At 44.3% G+C, this 7,891-nt stretch overlaps 1 pseudogene; it reads right to left on the bottom strand.

Annotated features, from left to right (window-relative positions):
• Window positions 1–1,537: 1,537 nt before the first annotated feature.
• LOC118629173 lies at window positions 1,538–1,684 on the bottom strand (annotated as a pseudogene).
• Window positions 1,685–7,891: the final 6,207 nt, after the last annotated feature.

Below are 7,891 nucleotides of genomic sequence, written 5' to 3' on the forward strand. Positions count from 1 at the left end.
TAGATATTTGAATCAACTATTTTATATAGTCTCCATTCCTTCACAGTAATATCAGAACTCCAGGACTGTAACATCAGAACTCTAATTCAACCCTTCTCCAAGATTAGCTGGAGACAGCAAACACGGTGACCGTACAGCAATATTTTTATCTATAGAACAGAAAATGATTCTTAAAGTATTAAATCACTTTTATTAAGGGTCAAAATAAATAAAAATAAAGCAGGGGTGGGGGGTGGAGAGGGCTGCAGGGTCTTCCCAGGGTAGGAGGGGCCGGACACGCAAGGATTAGACTAACTCAGTGGGTGAAGTCTAAGAAGCACGACTGTAAGCAGCTGGAAGTTGGACACTGCTCTATTAATCTCTGTGTGTGCAGGACATCACGACATGTTTGCTGTGTGAATCAATGAATGAGAGGAACTGATTCGTGTAAGGTAGTTATCCACAGGTAAATGAAGCAGAAATACCAAGGAATCTATCTCAAAATATACAAGCCCATTAGTCCTTCTGCTCAGCCCAGAAAATCGAGAATACACACCCATGTGAATACACACCCACACACACACACAGTTGCCTCACCCCCACGCTGTCCCCTGGGTTGAGAGCTGCAGTTTTTAGAGACCTCCCCACCCTTAATGCACGTAGCCATAGGGTAAATGTAGTATTGCCCTGTGTTGGTTGCGGAAAACCCAGGCTAAGAAAGAACCGTCTTTGCCAAGTGAATTTTGCATGTGACAAAGCCCTGTGTGCAAGCAGAGAACGCAGCTGCCCCAGTAGCACAGGAACAAAATTCTCTGCTTCTCTTCTCACTGCTTCTCTACCTGGACAGAAGCCTTCCTTCAGGGTCTTACTAGACTTTATTAAGGACTCCAGACGCCGCTCTTAACACACCTGAACTACTCTTGTGTTCTCCCCATAGCACCTTACTCCTTGGGGAGAGGGTCAGAGGTCAGTCTAGATCTTAGGGGGGTAGGAGGAGGCTGGCAGTTCAACAGTGGTCATAGCTTCATGTCCTAGAAGGTCTGTCTAGAAGGGTATTGAAGGCCTGGAATAAGTTTTGGATTCAGGGAATCACGGAAGAGTTAGCATTTAAGTTCAGTTTTAAGGCTAAATAGGAATTTTCACACAGGCAGAGAAGGCAAAAAGGAAGAGTTTGACTGTTACAGAGATTGCCAAGCATTGGCCCATTGCTCACAGCCCAAATATGGCCAAGAGACAGGCAGTTGTAAGTTATTTATGCCTAGTTACTTATACATCCTAACTTTAGAGGAAGGGTTGGTCTCAGCTGAGCAGCTACCCAGTGAGTTTTATCCCTGGACAGCTTGGGTATTTCTGGCCCAGAGCCCACTCTAACTAGGTAAGCTTTTCTTCCTTCTTTCCTTCCTTCCTTTTTCCCCTCCCTTCCTCCCTCCCTCCCTCCCTCCCTCCCTCCCTCCCTCTCTCTCTCTTCTCTCTCTCTTTCTCTCTTTCTTTCTTTCTTTCTTTCTTTCTTTCTTTCTTTCTTTCTTTCTTTCTTTCTTTCTTTCTTTCTTTTTTTCCCCAGGGGAGCGTGTGACCACAGTCCCCCACTACCACATATTATACAGTCAACTTTCCCACATTTGGGGAAACCGCAGGGTGCAATGGATAAGCCTCGCCCTGGAAAACCACCTTCCTGCTCATGGTATCTCCCCTGCCAGGTAAGTATTGTCTGTCTTTCTTTTTCATTTCTTTTGTTTCTTCCATTTCTTCTTTCTTTCTGTAGTTCTTTCATTCTTTCTTTCATCTATCTGTGGTTAGAAATACCAAGAACATAGTCCAGATGTTCTTAGCTTGCCTAGAAGGTGGAGCAGAATGAGTTCACGCTATGGAAGCTCAGACAAGATTTCCCTAAGCCAGGAAACAGCTCAGAGAGTCCCACGTAGAAGCCTGTGATACTAGCTGAGCAGAGTATTAACTTTATGAATTACATGAGTGCTTCCCAAACTTTAATTATTTACACAAATCACCTGGGGATCTTATTAAATTGCAGGTTCTGATTCAGTGTAGCTGGGCTGGAGCCTGAAATTCTGCAGTTCTAACAAACTCCCAGATGTTGATGATGTTGCTAATTGATGGGATCCACTCCTTGAGTAGCAAAGGATACACCACATCAATGCATAGGGGAGCAGATTCTTACCTTCGCTAATGGAGCGTATGAACGAATGTTCACCTGTCACATGTCTGCTCATGGCTGCTTTCAGGTACCAACTTCTGGGAGCTGAAGGGGCATGTTGTGGTCTGACTGGAGGGTTAAGAACATATTCCTATACACTTCATCTCTACCTGTAGAGAGTAGGCATTACCTTATACTAGTTTCAAAAAGGGTCTTTCAACTGAACTATGGATGAACAAGGGAAGAGGGGAAGAATGAATGAAATGACAAGGAGTGGAGAGCAATCTATGTACACACAGCCCAACTCGACCGGATTCTAGCACTCCAGTGTCGCAAAGACTGACTAGCTGATTACTGAGCCTATCTCCTTCTCCTGGACCCACAGCAAAAAATACATTTATCAGTCTCCCTTGAGGAATGGACAGTAGTGTTATATGCCACTTCCAAGACTGGCCCATAAAACCTTCTCCACTTCCGGTCAAGATGGCGGCATAGGTAAATGTGGTATCATCTCTTTCCACAACCACATCAAAATTACAACTAAACTACTGAACAACCATCCTTCAAAACCACCTGATATCAAGCTGAATGGAAGTCCTACAACTACGAAATTAAAGAAGCAGCCACATCCCGACTGGTAGGAGGGGCTGAGTCACGGACGGGCTGGTCCCACACCCATTTGTGGTGGGTAAAAATCAGAAGGAATATCTCGGCTAGAAAGGTCCTACCTGAGGAGTGAGGGGTCCCCATCCCACACCAGGCACCCCAGTTCAGGATTCCAGTGCCAGGAAGAAAAGTCCCCATAACTTCTGGCTGGAAAAACCAGCAAGAACTGAGGCTGAAGGAGGCTGAGGCTGCTGAAGTATCAGGCAGCTCCTCTTAAAGGGCCCACACGTGGACTTACTCAGACTTACTCTCTCTGAGCTCCAGCGTGGGGGAGGCAGCTCAAAAGGCACCAGAGTTATATGGGGAAGAACTGAGTTGTTTGGCATTGGGGCAAGGGCTGGAGAGGCAGCTTTCTCCTGGACAGACGTGCTGTCAGAGGCCATTGTTCCTTTGGTGAGCCCTTCCCTGGAGTGGCAGACGGCAGCCATACCTGGGACTCCAGCAACCTGGCTCACAATGGTTGCCTCGCCCCAGTGAATCCCTGAGGCCCTGTCCCACCCTACTTTCAGGCCCACCCAAGCTGTTTCAAGGGCTATACCATAGGATTGGGCTGTCTTGGATCCTGCTTCAGAGTTTCCTAAACTCTCTCAAACAAGCAGCATCTGGTATCAGCAAGCCCTATACCTCTCATTAAGTGACCCCAGACGTGGTACTAGACGCAGCCAGCCTTGGTTCACAACTTGGCTTTTCCTGGGCACCTCCAAGCCCAGCACAAGAAGTAATCATCTGCAGATCACTTTGTAGCTTATGCCTGATGGCCCTGGATAGAAAACAGAGAGTGGCTGACCTTCCCCAGAGCCAGCACACCCAGTGGACAGCTTCAGACCACATCAAAACACCACCACCCAACCACCTCCACAGGTGACACACTCAAGGAATGGACTCAGTGGGTACCAGAGCCCTGCTAAAGTAAGGCTTGCTCTGTGTGGTGGGCCCCTGCACAGCTGATCATCCAAGATAGTCAGAGGTCGGTGGATAGTGGGCACAGCCAGTCCTTGCAGCTGACCAGCCTGAGTAAAACCCTCTCATTGATATGCCAACCGCAGTTAAGACTCAATTACAACAGAAGAGTGTGAAGTCCACATGAGGGGTACATCTCAAGGACCCAGCTGGGAGACCAGGGAGGCTGTGCCACTGGACCCTACAGGACATCTACTACAATAGGCCACTGTAGGAAGCCCAGGAGACATAGCAATTCTACCTAGTACATAGAAAAAAACACAGGGAGGCAGCCTAAATGAGGAGAAAAAGAAACATGTCCCAAATGAAAAAACAGAACAAAACTCCAGGAAAAGAACTAAACGAAAAGGAGATAAACAATTTAACAGATGCAGAGTTCAAAACACTGCTTATAAAGATGCTCAATGAACTTAGTGAGAACTTCAATGAACTTAGTGAGGGCCTCAAGAGCATAAAAAAGAACCAGTCAGAAATAAAGGAGTCACTAACTGAAATAAAGAATAATTTACAGAGATTCAATAGTAGAATAGGTAAAGCCAAGAAGCAAACCATCGATTTGGAATATAAGGAAGCAAAAAACACCCAAGCAGAACAGCAAAAAGAAAAAAGAATTTAAAAAGATGAGGATAGTGTAAGAAGCCTCTGGGACAACTTCAAGCATACCAACATTTGCATCATAGGGGTGCCAGAAGGAGAAGAGAGAGAGCAAGAAATTGAAAACCTATTTGAAAAAATAATGACAGAAAAATTTCCTAACTTGGTGAAGGAAATAGATATACATGTCCAGGAAGCACAGAGAGTCCCAAACAAGATGAACCCAAAGAGGTCCACACCAAGACACATCATCATCAAAATGCAAAAGGTTCAAGACAGAGAGAATCTTAAAAGCAGCAAGAGAAAAGCAGTTAGTTACCTACAAGAGAGCTCCAATAAGACTGTCAGTTGATTTCTCAAAAAAAAAAACTTTGCAGGCCAGAAGTGAGTGGCAAAAAATATTCAGTGATGAAAAGCAAGAACCTACAACCAAGATTACTCTATCCTGCAAACTTATCATTTAGAATTGATGGACATATGAAGAGTTTCCCAGACCAGAAAAAGCTAAAGGAGTTCATCACCACCAAACCATTATTATATAAAATGTTGAAGAGTCTTCTTGAAAAAGAAGATAAAAAATATGAGCAAAAATGGTAATAAATACATATCTATCAACAATTGCATCTACAAACAAAATGAACAAGCAGAACAGAAACATTCTCATAGATATAGAGAACATTTTGTTGGTTGCCATATGGAAGGGGGGTTGGGGGAATGGGTGACAAAGGTTAAGGGATTAAGTAGTACAAATTGGTTGTTAGACTGACAAACCTCAAAGGGAAGGAGGGTGGGGGAAGAAATAAACCAAAGAACTTATATGCATACTTGCATAACCAATGAACACATACGACAGTGTGGGGAAAGGCAGGAGGGGGTGGGAACAGGGAGGAGGGAGTCAATAGGGGGAAAGGAGTAACATCTGTAATACATTCAACAATAAAAATAAGTTAAAAAATAAATAAATAAAAGCTTCTCAAGTGTGATTCTTGACTCTCCCCTCTGCCATCACAGCATCCAAGAGAGGGCTTCAGGGCTCTAGGGAAAGGCAGAGTCACAAAGGAGACCATGGGCCTGAGTCATGTGGAAGGCTGTCCAGTGAACACCTGATTGGACTTTCAGCACACAAAATAACAAATCTGTATTGTTCTAAGACCTTGAAACTTGGGCACTTACCTGCATGTCAGATAGGTCCATCCAGTCAGGGAACAGAGACAATTCTAAATCTTTCAACAGAAAACATTTAATATAAGGAATTGGCTACACCAAAGATGAAAGAGCTTAGAAGTCAAACATGAGATGGAAAACCCTTGCTACTGCTGTCTGGGCAAGTGCCATTTACATTAACGTGGTCTATCTCTGGGGGTAGGAAACCCGTGGATTAATTTACGTCTAATGTTGGACAATTATAAATGTTGGTTGTTAGGCTTTATTTGACTTTATTGTATTTACCCCGTGCCTCTCAGTAGAAATTATATGTTTCAGAGCTGAAAAGTGCCAGTTAGAAAATCTAAATTAGCAACAGCAGGGTGCTGCTGCTCTATCCCCAGGCTCAGCTGGACAACAGAAGGAGCTTTGTCAGAACTCGATACTGCAATGGTCAGGCTGGAGTAGGACCCCATGTGGGTGCTGCCAGTCAGAGGTGGGATCACAAAGTGAGAGGTGATCTTGCAGAAGCTCAAGCTCAAAGGAGACAGCCACTATCGGAAGTGCCACCCAAGGCAGATTAGGAGAGACAGATGATCTTGGCTTCTGCTCTCCTCTTGCAATGCATCCTCTTGGCCTCACCACCCAGAAGCCAACTGACAAGGGAGTTTGTGAAATGGAGTTATAGATAAAAGGGCAGGAGGGAGGCAGAGGATAGATCTGAGAGCAAGTAGGGAATTGGTTAGCTGTGCTACCATCCTTAAGACATGTAGTATCTTTACAAATGGTCCCCATGCAGTGCCCCTGGGCTCAGTGGTGCTACAAAGACTGTTCAACATTTTGACTACTCTCCCTCAGTGTACCTTTGCCTGTCCCTGTCCATTTATCCTCCTGAGCCAGGAAGGGCAAGCCTGTGGAATGCCCACACACCCTAAGTCTCCAGGGTACAGGCAAGAATGACAACTGGCCACCAGAAGATAGAGAGAAGCTGTAGCATAAATTTTACCACCTAAATCTGTTAGTCTCAGCAAGTTATTTAGTATCAGGTAACCCAGCAGGAGGATGAGAGAAATACTCTCATCTTATAGTGAGAAAGATATGAGACAATTCATGTAAAGGGCTTGATAAACGGTCTGTGCTTGGTATATGGTAACTACTATTATTCACTCATTCACATGCACACAGTGCCAATAATGTGCCAAAGTCTATTCAGTATAAATGCTATTAATAAAGTGGTGAACAAAAGACAAAATCTCTATCCTCTGGAGCTTATATTTTAGTGACTTTTAATACCTTTTATTGTCACATGAAAAAAGTGGATTTAAATTTTCTAAGTACTTTTCACCTCTGAAATATATAATATCTGCTGAGAGGCATAGGGTAAATAAAATAAAGTCAAATGAGGCCCCACAACCAACACTTATAATTGTCCAACATTAGACAGAAACCCATCCATGAGTTTCCTATCCCTGGAGATAGACCACATTAACGTCAATGGCACTTGCCAAGATGGCCGTAGGAAGGTTTTCCATCAGATAAGAGGATTACATCGGATGGCCTCAAATATCCCTCCTGTATTTATGATAATTATAAGCTAGACTTAAAGCTTGTTCAGATCTGTCTTGCCCACCATAATATTTCCAACGCCTAACATAGCACCTGGCATTTAGCAGGGACCTAGTAAACATTTGTTGAATAAATGATTGGTGGTTTTTTTTATTCTTGGGCCTGATTCTATTAGTGGTGCCTGAGGCTTATTATAGTACTTACCACACTGTGTTGATGTTATTTTTTTAAATATATATACTTTTATTGTTCAGAGTATTACAGATGTCTCCACACCCCCTCCCCATTCGATTCCCTCCACTCAACCCCTAACCCACCCCGGGCCTTCACCACACTTTTGTCTATATCCATGTACTACGCATATAAGTAAATAAGTTCTTTGGTCAATCTCTTCCCATTCCCCCCTCCTCTCCTCAGAGATCTGTCAGGCAGTTTCATGCCTCCACACCCTGGACTTATTGTGTTGAGGTTATTTTATCTGTCTGTCATCCACACTCATTTCTGACCTCCCTAAAGAATGAAGGAAGCTGCTACTTTCGGTCAAGATGGCAGATAGGTAAACGCAGCCTCGCCTCCTCCCACAACCACATCAAAATACAACTAAACTACAACACAACCATCATTCAGAACCGCCTGAAATCGAGCTGAATAGAAGTCCTACAACTACGAAATTAAAGAAGCAGCCACATCAAGACTGGTAGGAGGGGCAGAGGCAGATGGGCTGGTCTCACACCCACGTGTGGTGGGTAAAAATTAGGAGGACACCTCGCCTGGGAAGGTCCTCCCTGAGTGAGGTGTCCCCGTCCCACACCAGGTGCCGTGCTCAGGGTT

Source organism: Molossus molossus, unplaced genomic scaffold (assembly GCF_014108415.1).
Source record: "Molossus molossus isolate mMolMol1 unplaced genomic scaffold, mMolMol1.p scaffold_m16_p_13, whole genome shotgun sequence".
Classification (NCBI taxonomy): Eukaryota; Metazoa; Chordata; class Mammalia; order Chiroptera; family Molossidae; genus Molossus; species Molossus molossus.